General features: G+C 41.0%; 1 long non-coding RNA gene across 1 annotated transcript; it reads right to left on the bottom strand.

Moving 5' to 3' along the window:
- Positions 1-2521: 2521 nt before the first annotated feature.
- LOC118556916 lies at positions 2522-10246 on the bottom strand. The gene is made up of 3 exons (XR_004927488.1): positions 10158-10246; positions 6923-7071; positions 2522-3606 (listed from the first exon to the last, which is right to left on the bottom strand). It is a non-coding gene; the product is annotated as an uncharacterized LOC118556916 (long non-coding RNA).
- Positions 10247-16983: the final 6737 nt, after the last annotated feature.

Below are 16983 nucleotides of genomic sequence, written 5' to 3'. Positions count from 1 at the left end.
GTTTGTAGGTCACCCAGCTTTTAGGTTCTCCCCTGACCTGTCTGGCATATTCCTGGCTCTCCATGGTCCTATTTCTTCACAAATCTCTGAGGCCTTTTACAGAACATCTTTATTAATACTGAAATTAAATTACACACAGAGGGTATCTATTAACCAATTAGGTAACTTCTGAAGCCATTTGATTGCACTAGATTTTATTTACAGTTATCAAAGTTAAATGGGTATGGATACAAATCCGCACCATACCTTTCAGATTTCAATTCAATTTTATTTATATAGAGCCAATTCACAAAACATGTCACCTCAAGGCACTTTACAAAGTCAAATTCAATCAAATCATACGGATTGATTAAAAAGTTTTCTATATAAGGAAACCCAGTAGATTGTATCAAGTCTTGACAAGCAGCATTCACTCCTCATGAAAGAGTGTAGAGCTGCAGTGGACAGGCGTCTGCATTGTCGATGGCTTTGCAGCAATCCCTCATACTGAGCGTGCATGAAGCGACAGTGGAGAGGAAAACTCCCCTTTAACAGGAAGGAAAAGCTCAGTGTGAACGGTCATCTGGCTCGACCGCTTGGAGCAGAGACACAAAAACACAGAAGCATACATGTTATTTGGTAATAGTGTCAAAAAGGGTATCTTTGATGTGCCCTCCAAACCTGTGGGTACCCCAACTGGGCTTTTGTCAAATCAGCAAGAAAATTTAAAAGACCCGCTGCTGAACATAATGGTGAGAAGAATAAACGCCAAAACATTGTCATCCCATATGTTGCTGGAGTCTCTGAAAAACTCAAGAAGATTTTCTACAAACACAAAATCCCAGTACATTTCAAACCAAACAGGACCCTCAGACAGAGGCTGGTGCATCCTAAGGACAAAACCCCCAAACCTAAGATGAGCGGAGTTGTGTATGCAGTTCAGTGCAGTGAGGAATGTTCTGATCTTTATATTGGAGAAATCAAACAACCTCTCCACAGACGCATGGCTCAACACAGGAGAGCTACCACCTTGGGACAAGACTCTGCTGTCCACCTACACCTAAAGGACAAAGGACACTCTCTTGAGGACCAAAATGTTCACATTTTGGACAAAGAAGACAGATGGTTTGAAAGTGGGGTGAAGGAAGCCATCTACATTAAGAGAGAATAAACAACCTTAAACAGAGGAGGAGGACTTAGGTTCCAACTCTCAAAAACGTATAACACAGCAATAGGGTTGATTCATTCCAATTATCGCCACAATCCTCACCTCCATACAGGTGATCAAAACATCATTCCTGTTGTTGGGCAATACTATAAAGCTTGGAACTCCACTCTACTCCAGACATTTTGAATTGAGAAAGCTTTCTGGATGGGAAGCGAAATTTCTTCAAACTTCTGAAAAAAGTCCAGTATTTGTGTTTTTTTTACTTTTTTGGAATGACCATGACCTGGATGACTGAGAATCTTCACCAGTCAAAAAGGAAAGTTTTCAGCCTAGTCTTAAAAGTAGACAGGGTGTCTGCCTCACGGACTAAAACTGGGAGTTGGTTCCACAGGAGAGGAGCCTGATAGCTAAAGGATCTGCCTCCCATTCTACTTTTGGAGACTCTAGGAACCACCAGCAGACCTGCAGTCTGAGAGTGAAGTGCTCTGTTAGGAACATACGGGGTAATCAGAGCTCTTATATACGATGGAGCTTGATTATTAAGGACTTTTATACGTTAGAAGAAGAATTTTAAATTCTATTCTTGATTTAACAGGAAGCCAATGAAGGGAAGCTAAAAATGGAGAAACATGATCCCTCTTGTTGATTTTCATCAGAAATCTTTTTGCAGCATTTTGGATCAGCTGAAGGCTTCAAACCTAATTTTGTGCACTTCCTGAGAGTAAAGAATTACAATCGTCGAGCCTTTAAGTAACAAATGCATGGACTGGTTTTTCAGCGTCACTCCAGGAGAAAATATTTCTAATTTTGGCGATATTCAGGAGGTTTTAAAAGGAAGTCGTGGAAACATGTTTAATATGGGATTTAAATGACATGTCTTGGTCAAAAATAATACCAAGATTTTTTGCTTTAGTAGCAGAGGCGAATTTAATGCCATCCAGATTAAGTAATTGATTAAGAAGTTTTTGTAAGGACTCTGATCCAAAGATTACAATTTTTACCAATCAGAAGCATATATATAGTAAAGAGAATTGGCCCAAGGACTGAACCCTGCGGTACTCCACAAGTGAGTTTGAAGAAGATTTATTATTAACATGAACAAACTGGAATCTATTAGATCAGATTTAAACCAGTCTAATAATTTTCCCTTAATCCCTACAATATGTTTAAGCCTTTCTAGGAGAATATTGTGATCAAATGTATTGAATGCAGCACTGAGATGTAACAGGAGAAGTACAGACACAAGTCCATTATTTGAAGCCATGAAAATATCATTAGTGACCTTCACCAGAGCTGTTTCTCTTCTAAACTTCACAATTATAAACTACTTTCAATTGGTCTGTCTTATAATAACCCAGTAGAACCCCGTGACGTTTGTGGTTGTGGCGTGACAACATGTGGGAAAGTTAAAGGACTGTGAATGGTTTTGCAAACCACTATATACACCACAGTGACAAAATGGTTGTTTTCTGCCTGGCAGACAAAGTATTTATTTTAATCTTACTCGTTATTTCCAGCAGGCGGGAAATTATAGCAAGGGCAGCAGAAAAACTAATCACACACCAATCCAATGCTTAGCCTGCAATACCAACATGCTTAAATGAAAACCTACTCAAGGAAAAAAAAAGCCAGAGTCACATGAAATGAGTAAAAGACCTAAGGCAGCCAAAAGGCTCTGAATTTTTAGTTTTCTGTCTATAGACTGGCTCATGGAAAGATTTTGGGTCTGGAGCTGTGCATTATATGTAGCTATGATGATTGAGTTAAACATTGCCAGGATAAAGTCTTCTATGGTGCCAAGAAATTAAATCATGCTGAAACATACCTGGAAGGTGTAATTTTATGCAAAGAAATGAGGTGTTTATATTAAGCACAATGAAGACAAACTAGCACAGTGGCCACCCTTTCCTGTGAAAGTGATCGCATCTTTACGGCTCTCTCCGCTGCTCCTTACAGATCTGTTTCCCAGAGGTATTTGATGAGGAGAGCAAAAGCTGGAGGAAATGTGGGTCTGCAGCCTGAATTCTAACAATGGCTCTCCTCAGACCCCCCAGCCCAAGCCCAGCCAGTCATGAAACACCATGGAGATGTTATTGACCTCAAGGTTAACTCTCCTCAGGTAAGCCTGGGAGATAATGGACAAAGAGCAGTTCTTTTACAGGTGGAGTGACACGGCATATCCGCGCCGCACAGCTCCTCTCGCATTGACAGATTTTCTAATTCACTGCAGATTCCCATAAAACTGGGTGGCCAGGGCCTGCTCTGCCCAACAGAGGGCCCATTCATGCTGGGTGGGATAGGGGGCCTGGCCAAATTAACCTGGATTAATTTAAAAGAGCAAAAGGTCTTTACATCCGTATAAAATGAAGATCAATAAATTAAATGTCCGGGTCAGGATGTCAAGTTGCGGCGATGATCGACTTGCATACAGGGAGTTACGTTCCTTGGCTCATACAGGGCTGAAAAAAAAAAAAACATGAGAGAGAGAGAGAGCCTTAATTACTTTGTTCTGAGGAAGAGAAGTGCTTCCATGCCTCTCTCTTTACATGCTAGAGTTGTGCTTCTATAAACACGCTCATGCCAGTAAAGAATGTTCATTATTTCTCTCATTTGGCCTTAGGATTAGTTACTGCAACAGAAAAGTCATCAAAGAAACCACTCAGAGATGTTTGTATTCCACACTGAGAATAATTACTTGAACATATGATTCATGTCTCTCAGGATTTTCCACATTTTTTCTCAATTTTTATTAAGATTGAAGTTATTTAAGAAAAGATTTATAATTGTTATGTAAAAAAAAAAAATTGTATTCTGCATTTGTGTTAGAGCGGCTCAAATTCAACCCGAACCACATCATGTCATTCACTACATGATCAATTATCCAGTAAGGTCAGCCTTGTACAGAGGCCATCTCATCATGCAGCCATTAATATCTAAACAGTGTCTGCCTGGAGATGACATGTAGGACAATGGAAAGAGGGCCTGAGAAATTACCAAGTAGTCTTAGCCCAAGCTGTTAGTAAATTAAAAAGACTTAAAGAAACAGGTGTCCAAAATTTCCATTACAGGATGTCAGGCAGATGAGCTAGAGGGTGTTTTTAAGGTTGGTTGATTTTTTTAAGTCAAATACTACATATATTGATTAATTGGAACATGTTTCATAGATATTGGCATGAGATGCAACAGGTGCAACGTTTAATTTGATTTTGGACATCATTCTTGTCACAGAATCTCAGCCACTGAGATGACATGGTACAGAACCTGCTTTTGTTTCTTTCTTTCTGTCTCTGTGTGAGCAGCCATCATTTTTCAGCATCTTGCTTCCTGAAGGTGGTCAGAACAGTCCCAGTGTTGAGATTCAGGATAGAGATTAAGAGTTTTCATGAGGGTATCGAGCAGATGGCTTCATAGACTAGGGTCCATCAAATAGTGAATATCTGCCAGCTAAATAAACTCAAATATTTTGTGGCAATTTGAGTAAACATTATATCCATCATTTTATCACTTTAAAAAAAAAAGCCTTCTTAAGCCAAGCAGCATTCGTGTTTTTATGCTAAACCAACTCCCTAGAGAAAAATCCCTTTTGCCTGGAGAATTAAAATAAAAATAAAAATCACAAGCCATAAAGACATCTATAAATCATTCAGAAATGCTGAATCCATCTTTTTTTAAGTTTGATGATTTACATTAACTGTAAAGATCTTGTCATTGTTGTGATAGAGAGTTGGAACGTTCCACTGGCCACGCTGACTGCCTGCACCATGGCTGCTATGCTAGCTTTTACAAAATGAGTGACAAAACCACAAGATATGATGCTATATGCAGCATATATAATTTTCTATTTTTCAATATTCCCTGTGTTAAAAAACAATTTTTTTCAATATACAGTTAATTTACTAACATATATGCTCCTGGCTCTGATTGGTTGTTTGTGACTAGGAGTGGTGTATTCTGCAAATGGGAGTATGACCAATGGGAAGAGCTAGAGGAGCTTGAATTTTTTCCCCACAGATTATCTCTCATATTTTACTGTCAAGACATAGTTATAGCTTTAATAAATATATAAAAAATGTATACAAAAGTTACCTACTGCAGCTTTAATCCAAAAAGTGAACAAGAACTGCTGTTAATTTTTGACAGGTTCGGCGAAGACTTTTAAACATAAATTCAATTTACAAAAAATGGCTGGAGAAATTTGTTTTTTTATTATTATTATTTGACCAAAACAAATAACAGAGAGTGCTTTAATTGCAAAAAACTAAAATTTAAGGGATTAAACATTTAGAAAAGTAAGGAATGTTTCCCATATGATGGGGAATGAAGTTAGTGTTTAGTAAAAATGGGGAATCTATGTTCATATTTAATATTGACCTGTAATCTTTAAAAGAGTTTTTTGGGGTGGTTCAGGAAATACATGTGCACCACAAATCACGGGTCCCGTTTCATTGTTAATTTTCAATATAGACTGTTGCCAAACGATGGTAAAATTTAAATTTATAGTTTATTATCTAGTAATAGATAGTAAACTTTGAAAAAGTTGCTTGTTTTGCCCTGTAGATAACCTGAATATCTACCTGTGTTTAAAGTTAAATATCATTTTTGTATACCAAACAAAATTTTGACAACTAATTTAGTTTTAACTAAAAATTTGCTTAAATAAAACCAAATATTCCAAGAGAAAAGTTCTTGTAACGACCAACATGTCTGGTCCTGATCACACTTCTCCATTTACAACAAGTCTTATAAATGTGTTTGTGTGTGGTGTGTTGGTCCATGACTGCACATGCACAACTCTTATTGTGCACATACTAATTTGTTTTAAAGGCCCTTCTCTGAGAATTCATTATCTTGATTCTCCATGATAATTCCTCCCAAATCTCTAAACTGAGATCTTTTTCAACACTGTCCTCTGTAAGTACTCCTGATTTCAGCACCTAATTTATTTTTCATGTAGCTTTTAGAAGGTCTTTTACTGGTTCATATGGTTGGAATTATATAATATAAACTAAATGCTAAAACCAATACCCTGAGTTTCAGGAGATCTTACTCTAATTTTTCTAATCCTGCACATGTATTTTTATTGGTCTATATTATTTCCAAAGGGGAAAAAACAAAATCTATACAGCAATTTCCATTTGTTGATCTTTCCCCTCAGCTATCAGTCTTGCGTTGCCCACGGTGACTTTGTTAATGAAATACCAAAGTGGTTGCTGCCAGCAGGATACTTCCTCAGATTAGCAGGGCTGTTTACACAGTCCCCTGGTAATCTGGGCCACAGGGGACATACCTGTACTGTGTCAGAGGCTAAGCTAGAGTTACACTGTGTAACCAACCAGCCACAACGGCCAACACCAGAATAAGATCTCGACGGTCCAGGGAGATTGGCCGGGATCCAGTGGGGTTGGCACTGGGTACAACCGGTCCTGTCTCCTCTTGGCAGAACAAGGAGAAGAAAGGAGGAGTGCTGTGTGCATTGTATGCAATTGTTTTCTATTATTATAAAAAATATGTTTGGTAGTTAGCTGTGGCTCTATATTAAGAGACATTGCTGGCACACAGGCTAAAATGTGTCAGGCGGGGAAAAAATGAACCATGATTTATGATCTTAAACAATTACTGCACACAGATAGAACAATATTAGCCTCCGCCGTGACAGGAAGTGGATTTAATGGAGCTCAAGGGAAGACAAATAATATATAGCTCCAGTGTTTGAACTGCATGTTTTATAATCGGAGATGCACACACAAAAAGTACAAACACTGTGTGGACACGCACTTATAAAATCTGTGTGAGCATATAGTCGCTGGTCTTTCTTCTTGGTGCCTTTCTCTCTCTCTCTCTCTCTCTCTGTTTATCCCTCAGCTGCTTCCCTTTACAAACACAGGTCTGGGTATAATAGGCAGGGATGCTCACCATCTGTTCACCTGCAAACAAACACACAAGATGCCACTTTTAACTCAGGTCCGTTTGGAAAATTGTGTTTCGGTTAAAATCAGAGGGGTAAACTCAAAGAGTAAGGAAATATCTGATGCCTTAAAAAAGGATCCATAGCCGCAGTTCAACGTATTGTCATTTGAATTTTTAGTGATGCACGGGCACAAACTGGCACATAATTGTGAAGGGGTGGGTTTTTTTCATAATTTCTTGAAACTGGAGGGCATTTGTGTTCAGCCTCCAGCCAGTTCAATGTAAAACCACCCTTAACTGCAAGGCCTTGTACAACACGTATCTTTTAGTTTTTATACTAATATCTACCCCACATCATTTTTAAAAGTAATAACATTCACACATGATAGTTTTTAGAAAAGTTTTCATCCACACAAATTCGTATAAATTCTCCACGGGGTGTTGTTATAAACATGCCAGACAGATAGAGGGCAGTGTATCACTAAGCAACTCAACCATTTGGGCTTGTAAAAACAAACACACAAAAAGAATCTGAACCGACTGTAATGTTTGTAACGTTCTATGTATGCTTTTGCTTTTAAGTCTCGATACCTAGGCAAAGACAGGAAATGCGGTGTGGAGCCCAGCTGGTAAGTAGGTGAATGTATTATTGATATAGCACATTGACAGCAACCTCAGCTGACCAAAGTGCTTCGTAACAATCACATCTCAGGTGGATAAAGGATAAAACAATAAATAAAACAAAGTTTGATAAAAAAAAACAATAAGAACATTCATAACAAAGTTCCAAAACCTAACAATATGAATAAAAACCGAGACATAATTAACTGAATATTACAGAAATATCCCAAGAACTCAAATCGGTTATGTACAAATTTTCCGTACTGGTACTGCGTTTTGAGTGTGGACGTAAACTGACCGACTGGCTGAGAGAGCTTAACAGACATAGGGAGCCGGTTCCACAGTGTGGGTGCCGCCATAGAAAAGGCTCTGCCACCTCTGGTCTTTGACCTTGCTTTAGGGGCAGCCAACAAAAGCTGGTCGGCTGACCTGAGGGCTCTGAGAGGAGCGTAGGGCTGCAGGAGCTCAGCTAAGTAAGATGGGCCCATAGAGTTAGGAATAACCAATAAAACCTTAAGGTCAGCTGGAAATAAACGATCGATGGTGCAGTAGGTTAGCAGTGAATTTGTCCAGTTTAACATTGATTAGCAATCCGCACCTCTCTGACCATATTCATCTTTTTACTCCGCTGTGTGGGCAAGTCTATAACCATTGGCTGCACATGTGATTGTCGGCGTCGCGTTATTTGTCGCAGACTTTAAAGTGCCGGACCCTAAAACTCTGTCTTGTCATTTACGCACACAGGGCTCCCAAACAGAGTTTTTAGAAATCTCCACTTTGGCTGGAATTTTCAGAATCATTAAGTAAGACGACGTTGACGTGTGGATGAAAGGCATAACCGCAGAAAAAGGCGAATTTCTTTTCCCAGACATCCAGCTACGTGTTAACTGGGCCTAAGTTACAGTTGCAAATCTTTTTGGATATTTAGGATTGATTTCACCCACTATTCTTTGGCTCAATCATTTACTGGACTCGAATCCAGTTTAAAAGAATCTCATCAGAGAACTGAAGTTTAGAGTGCATAGAAAGGTCCCCCAGAATGGTCAAGATTTGAAGACATTTGGACAAACTCTCACCTGAGCAATGCATGGACTAACTTCTACACACAGGAGGCATCTTTAAGTTTTCATTACTAGTTAAATACTTCATGCATTTCAGTAAGGGCTTATTTCCTGTGTCATTCGGGTTCATTACACGAAAGTAATAGGTGTTTTGATTTAGTAGGTGGGGACTGTTTGGGCTGTTAGTTGTGAATTGGCGCTAAATAAGTGAGCTGAATTGAGTTGAGTTATTAGGCCTCATAAGTAATCTCTTTAACAAAAAAAAAATGCTGCGCTCAATACCTTTCCCCCCACTGTGTGTATGTCTGCATTCGTAGCATGTGTTTTTTTTTTTTTTTTTTAGAAGGTTTCATCATTAAGTCTGTGAAAAAAGCCAGACTTGGAAGCGCTCACCACACCGCTGCAGCTGAACAACAGAGAGCAGAGACATGAGCAATGTGTAATAATACTGCTAATGACAAAGATAATGATGCCATCGCGCCCACGGGCCGCCCACCCTCCTCATAATGGGAGAGCAGCTAAAGGGCGTGTTCAACAAGCTGGAGAGGCAGGAGGATGATTCTGGAGTAAATCACTTGTGGAAAGGTGAAATGTGGCCAGCACGAGTCGGCCTAATCCGTGCCAGACATGTGCAGAACACCAGAGGAGCAGGTGCAAACAATTGAAGCAGCTGTCAGTGAGCTGCCGTGATCTCTTTTGATATCTTAATTGTTAGTCAATCCAACAGCAATTTTGGCAGCGTTGCTGTCAGCCCCAGGACTTGCCCTCTCTTCAGCTCCCATCTGTCAGGGGGGGGGGGGGGGGGCTTGCGGAGCTCTGGTTCTTGCTCGTAACTGAGGGCCCATCTCCTTTGGATGTGTGTGTCCGGCCTGTCGAGCATCTCGGAGGGAAATCGGGCTTGATTGCTGCCATTTCCGCTCGCTTTGGCGGTTTGGTCGGGGTGCAGGCTTATGCTGATAATTGCCATGTTTCAAAACTACTGGAATTCGTCGAGACTCCGAGTTGAACTGCATGCCCCCCCCCCACCCCCACCCCCAACCCCTTGTCTGTTCAATACTCCCAAAACATTGTGATTAGCATAAGAGCAGAGTGCGTGTCAGTACAGATTTAGGCCTACAACTTGAGACTCTCCAGAAACCTCCCCACTATGAAGTCCTAAGGACAGGGGGGGAGTGGGAGCAGCGGGGCTCAACCTCCTTAACAATCCTCCTCTGCAACAATCACGCAATCATACAGGATACAGCTCCACAGAGCATATGGGCCAATGGAGTTCCCATGCAAAGGTTGTTTCTAAAGAGAAGGTCTAAAACTATTTTTTTTTTACGATGAAAAGCAAAAGTAGCATTCGCATGTACTGACACATACAGGCAGACACACATTCACAGACATCCAAGAGGCGTCATTATGAAGAGATAACTCACAGCGTAGTGACAGTGAGGGACCTGCCGCTGCTCATTCAAAGCGAGATGAGCCTTAGCTCTCGGCCCAGCCTGACCCTGTCGATGATTTATGTGGCCCCGGTAAGCCGCTTCTATTTGGGGGGGGGGGGGGGGGGGGGACCCTGGGAGGAATGAAAGTGTTAACAGTGGGGTGTTGAGGACGTTTGGGAGCACAGGGGAGAGTTATGAGTTTTCTCAGCTGAGAGTCCAGCTTTGGGTTTCTGACATTGTTTTTATCTTGGCGAGGGCGGGAAGAGCACGACTAGTAAAAGGTAGCAGGGGGGGAGTGGATAGAAGTATTGAAGGTGGGGAGGGACGTGGTGGTGGGGGGGGGGGGATTCCACAAGGCCCGCAGGCTTGAACTCCACAGCTGAACCACTGACCCTCACCATCCATCAGTGCTGGAGTGAGACAAGGCAGGGGCAGGGGTATGTGGCAGGAGGGGGCATGAGTCAAGTCTAGGGGTGGTGACTGGGGCCGAAGGGGATCTATAATGGGTCTTGCTACATAGGAGGGGCCTGTCACAGGGGATGTGGGGTACACAGAAAAGAAAAGCCAGTATACTGTAAAAAGAAAAAGATGGAATTGTTTAAAAGCCAAGTTGTTTGGTTAGTACATTATATAAGGTATTAAACGTTGGCCGTCTAAATTATTTAGATTTTAATCAAATGTAAAAACAAATCAAACGTTTAATTACAGTAAAATTCTACTAACGTTAATGGTTGTGTTTATTATTGTTAAATGACGTATTGTATTGTGAACGAATAGAGGAAACTAGTAGAAGTTAACTTCAAAAGACTTCTGATTGAAAATGTTTATGTGTTAGAGTTTTATTATACATGTTTCTTATTATTTCAGTAACATTCTAAACCTTATCCAGTTTAACATCAGCACTAATGCTAAAGTCAAACTTGCTAGTAAGTTGAGCTTCTGGACCCATTTCCATTGAATGACACATTAGCTGAAGTATTTAAACAGTTTATTACTATTTCATTAGATTTTTATGCCTTAAATAGTTTAAAAACAAGCACTAATGCTGAAATCCAGTTTGCTAGCAGTCTAAGCTTCTTAACCCCTAGGCATTCATCCTATGAGTATAAGGTGCAGTTGTTGAAAAAAAAGTGTGTACCTTTTTCTGAACTGATATTAAAAGTTTCTAACTATTTCAATAAGAAATGTAAGCATTGACTGTATGTAGTGACAGTGCTAAAGCTAATGCTAATGCTAATGCTAAAGCTCAACATGCTAGTAAACTGAACTTCTTAACCCAAAAGCAGTCCCCACCCCTCTTCAAGCAATGGATGTCCATGGACATGTTTTTCATGGTTATGAAACATGTTAAAAATCTGACTTTTTCATGGAGCATAGGTCCGGTCATAGTAACAGTCCAAATGTAGCCTAAATAAAGACCCTAGAAATAGTGTTTGGCTACCTTTCAGCTACAGTAAATCAAATACTTTGACAGCACTTTGAATCATCTTGTTACTGAAAAGTGCTTTATAAATAAACTTGCCTTGTCTTATATATGTACAGAGTTCTCAAGTCTTACACAATAAACGTGAGACACACACTTTTTCCTGACTTCACTTGTACTCACGCCATACATGACATTCTCCATGATACAAGTGAGCTATTCACTGTCCTGACAAAGTTTAGATGTGTGTTGTTGTTTTTTTAATGTTCACTTTTAAAACATTGTTTCTCGTTTAGTAAAATGTACTGTCATTTGTTTTATCTATATTCAGCATTGATAGGGGGTTATCTATCGTTTTCAGATAAATGATTGACATGCCACCTTGTAAGAAATTATTTTTAAGTGGATCAATATTTATTTAGTTATCCGTTATCAAAATCCATTTTTTTTCTTGTATTTTGCTTGAGAGTGTTATAATATATCTTACTGTTGTGTTAGACTTATTTTGTGAAACTTATATTAAAACCTACCTGTATAAAATTAGCAAATCGTTACACCAGTTTCACTCGTATTATAAAAGTTTAGTTTATTTGACTGATTAAAAGAAGTTTCTGAATCGAAACATTTACTGGGAAATATTCATTCCAGAGATTTGGATCCAACTGTATCTTTTTATCATATTGTAAAAACATTCAGAATAAATAGCATAAAAAAGTTTTTGGCATGGTTGTGTTTCTTTTAACAAGTCTAAGTAGAGAAACTATTATGTTTAAAATTGTAAAACAACATGTCATATATAGGAAACTTCACAGCATTGCCTGCCTCTGTCAGAAATATAGTGTTTGTAGAAGCAGGACAGCTTTGCCAGGGCCCTGGACAACACTGTGTTTTTGTTTGTTTTTTTCATGTTATCTTACCTTTCCTTTCCTGTGCACCAGATGTCTGAAAACCAGATATTCTGATATTTAATTTAAAGGGCTAAATTAACTTAAAAGTTGCAGAAAAAGCTCAGAGTTCCAGTTCTGGGCCCTCTCTCTTTCCTAGGCCCGACACAGTTGACCTGTTTGTCTCCCCCTGTCGACAGGGGTGTTTAGGAGGCGTGGTAAAAATACGTGTTACAGCATCTTGTAAAAATTTGCTTAAACTCTTTACATTTTGTCATATTACAACCACAAGCCACAGTAGGATTTATTGCAAATGAATGTGATAGACCAATACAAAGCAGAATTATGAATGTAAAGGAAAGATAAATAAATCAAGGTTTCCATTTTTTTTTTTTTTTTACAAATAAGATTTGAAAAGGATGGTGTATATCTATTTAATCCACCCAAGTACTTTGTAGAATCACCCTTCGCTGGGAATACAACAAGTCTTTTAAAATGTCTCTGGCCGCTTTGTGCTTTTAGAAATTAATACTTTTGCCCATTCCTCTTTGCAAAACAGCTTAAGCTCAGTCAAATTGAGGTAGAACATTAATTTTCACATCGTTCCACAGAGTCTTAATTTTATTTAGGTCTGGAATTTGGGTCTTTCTAACACATGAACATTATTTGATCAATCAACACCCCTTGTGGTTCTTGCTGTAAAGTCCTTATCCTGCGATGGTAGTAGAACCTCCACCCTGTGGTCTCAGGTATTTTGCCGCCTGGTGGATTTCTTCCTGGAATGAACTGAATATAGCTCCATCCATCTTCTCATCGAAGCGGACCAGCTTTGGTGATGCCGCCACCACCGAGTTTCAGTCCTTGGGCTTTGGTCGTCATTTTGCCTATCTTCCCTGTAAAGGCCAGAGTTGTGGAAGGCAAAACTGATAGGTTTCTTGTTTCCTACGCAAAGCTGTACATTACTATGAAGTGGAAGCAAAAGTCTGTATGACTTTCAAAATGTTTAATAACTAAAAACATGCTATGCAGAATGCATATCTATTCCTGCACTCCATTATCCTCGACTTAAACCCATTGCAACCAGTTGACTTTAAAAGTCCCGTAATTAGTAAGTACAGTCACGTTTTACGCTCCTCTTTAATTTAAAACGACATTACCATTTAAAAACGGGGAATCCCTCGTTGTATGCCCATCTCTTATCAGCTTCAAACTCAAATTGGACAAAAAGAAATTTACTCAGTGACATTTTTCCTTTGAATTTCTGCCATTTTGTGAGATTTTGACTGAGCTCAAAGTGGAGCAACAACCCTCCCCCCCCAAACATGGGCTTTCAGCTGTTCCCCACCACTCACTGTCACTTTTTTCCACACACCCACACACACACACACACACACACACACACACAATGCATAGCCAAAGGTAGACTGGACCCCGACATCTATCCCTCAAAGGAGCCCTGGCCCAAAGCCAGCGAGGTCTGAACTGGGGGGCCCCTGCCGCAATGACAGACTAAAAGGAGCGCTAATGGTTAACTGCGAAGAAGAGTCCGGGGAAAGACCGCTTTAACGTGATCCAGTTTGGAGCTCCCATAACACATATTCCAGTTTCACAAGGGGCCCGAAGACGGAGCCTTGTGTCGGCGGTATTAACAGTTATAGGGGTGACTGTGTTTTGTCTGCTTCGCACTGTGTAAAAGACGGCTCAGAGGATGAAGACGTGCAAGCGGGATGAAGTGGCTGGAAAGAGGGGGGAGGGGGGGGGTGAGACAGGAACCAAAAAGAGTTTATGGCCCTCCCAGTTCGGATGCAGCACAGCAAATCCATGAGCAAGCGAAACCACTGTTTTAAATAGCAGGTATCTGGTGTCAGCCTGCCCTGAGAGAGGCCTTCTCTATCAATATGTTCCTTTGCCCTTGTCTGCTCCTGATATCTTTATCTTGTCAGGACCTCTCCTGTACGTTCCCCACTCAACGGCTTCCTGTGCACATGGACCCCTGCTGGTCGATCCGCCATGGCCGCCCGAGGCTGGGCCGAGTGAGCGGGACGGAGTTAGGCTGGAAGGAGGGATGAGATGCGGTGGGGGTGAGCTGAAGGCAGTCTCATGTCAACCTGTTGTCTGCAGGGGCCTCATTACACAGACGCCAATGGAGAAGCTTTTAGAGGGTAATTAGACCATTATAGATAGCCGGGGGGGAATAAATCAGCACTCGCTGCATCCTCTGAATAAATGAGATGTTAAAAAGAGCAGCTATTCGGCTCAGTTACTGCATGTGTGAATGCTTCCTTTTTGTTTTTTATCAAAAGCGTAATTTCGTTTAGCATGCCGATAATTAAATAAAACGTCGATTTTTTTTTTTTTTTTTATCATGCACTTTTTTTTTTTTTTTTCACAGTGCAGATTTCCCTCTCTCCGGATGTCTAAACGCGTTGACACCGACTGGAGCGCAAAACGTCTGGTGGCGAGAGGAAGCCTCCGTCGCTCTTTCCTGTAATTTCGAGCTTACCCTGAGATGAAAATGGGAGCGGGGATTGTGGGAAATGACAGACGCGGCTCGGGGAGGGCCATTGAAGAGGTCATGTGTCATCACGGGGTCGCACATGCCCTTTGAGGGGAAGCCGAGGGGGTGGGCTCGTGGAGGGGGGGGGGGGGGGGGCTTACCTTCCCACACTAACCTGGCGGGGCGAGGCCTGGGAACGAGGACTCGGCGGGCATCACCGGCGACATCGGCCCAAACTCTGTCACCCCCCCCCCCCCCCCCCGACTTTCAGCGTAATCTCGGGCCTTCAACTGAAGGCGTCTCATATGTTACACCTATAAATCACGGCCATCATGTGTTGTTGCCGGCAAGTTTTTCTGACAGGCAGGCGGCCTGCTCAGTGTTTCATCCCTTCCTCTGTCTCGCTTTCTCTTTTTGTCTCTTGCAATAACCTGCTGTGTGTGTGTGTGTGAGGGGGTGGGGGTGGGGGGGGGGGTGTTGGAGAAGGGAAGCTATGTGTGATTTTAATAGCCATCAGTTACTTACCTGCTCACATATGATACCCCTGCAGCCTGCTTGGGCAGATGGCTATTACTTTCCAGTTGTGAAAATCAAGCCTGTATAAACACAGGCAAGACTGAGATGCACTGGACCAAGTGCAAGGTCCCTCTGATACATTCACCAGTGTGTGTGTGTGTGTGTGTGTGTGTGTGTGTGTGTGTGTGTGTGTGTGTGTGTGTGTGTGTGTGTGTGTGTGTGATGGGGTGTGAGGATGAGGGCCGATTCTCCGGCCTCTGTCATGCCTATCCTGTAGAAATCATTAACTAGGAGCATTAGGCCGTCGCTTCCTGGCGAAAGCGTGCAAGTGAGATGAGCGGCTTTATCGCTTTCCAGGACAGGTGGGAACTTTATTGGAGGCCGAGGCAGAATTAGACTCTGATCAGGAGGAAAAGTGAAAACAGATATCCAGCCCTGATTGCTCTGTGTTTAATTAAAACGCTTTCCTCTGTGAAGTCGTTGAAGTTCGGAGCCAGTCGTCACGTCAAGGCTGCCGCCGCGCTTACTTTCTTTAAAACCTTAAGAATAAAGTGTGCGCTTAACGTATGTTAAAAAAAAAAAAAAAAAAAAAAAAAAGATTGTTTTCACTCCGGTGAAAATGTTTGGGGGGAAAAAAAAAGCTTTGGGATAAATTTGTCTCCAGCATAATCACGTTTTGACAATTTTTAGAAAACCTTTGATTTGAATAGATTTACCCTGGAGGTGGAATCCTGTATTACAAAATAACTGTTTTTAACAGAGTAACTGCTGGTGCAATTGTTGATGCTAGTAATAATTTCAACAACCCCCTTTTCCCAATGAGGGCCGCATGTATATTTTTACTACAACATCTCACAAGAATACAGCAGACAGGAATCTCTGATCGTTCCTCTTGGCAAAACCTCTAGATTTCCCAGACTCCTGGGAAATCTCTGGTGCTCTCCTCTCTTCAGGTTTTATATCAGATTTAGATCAGGGGACTGAGATGGCCATGGGAAATGGTTGATTTTGTGTCCCAGGGACCATTTCTGTCTGCTTTGAATCATTATTTTGGTTATTCTGATGTCAGGCTTTTGGCTCACTGATTTTAAGGATTTTTCCTTAAAATCTCTTTTGTATTATTAGGTCTATGATGCCGTGCAAGAGAGAGAGAAAAAGCCCACATCATTACACATCCTCTACCATGCTTAATAGCAGCCATTAGCTTATTTTCTACATGTTCGTCCTTTCTTTCATGTCAAACCTGCCTGACGTGTTTTCAGACAAAATTCTTAGTCAGATCTGACTGAAGCGCGTGGTTGCTTTTAGAATCCCGTCACAGTTAGGAAAAATCCACGTTTGCATTTGTCATGGTAGGACAGAAGAGTATTTTTTGTGACTCAATTCCCAAACAAAAAAAAAAAGTTGCTTTTTATTTAGGATTGAGTTATTTCCTGTTTGTTTGCTTTTGGTTTTAGTCCTCATTTTTTCTGTTCTGTCTGTGTGTTTTCGAAATAA

Source organism: Fundulus heteroclitus, chromosome 21 (genome assembly GCF_011125445.2).
Source record: "Fundulus heteroclitus isolate FHET01 chromosome 21, MU-UCD_Fhet_4.1, whole genome shotgun sequence".
Classification (NCBI taxonomy): domain Eukaryota; kingdom Metazoa; phylum Chordata; class Actinopteri; order Cyprinodontiformes; family Fundulidae; genus Fundulus; species Fundulus heteroclitus.
Note: the sequence above shows the minus strand (reverse complement) of the source record. Positions and strands in the feature narration are given on the sequence as shown.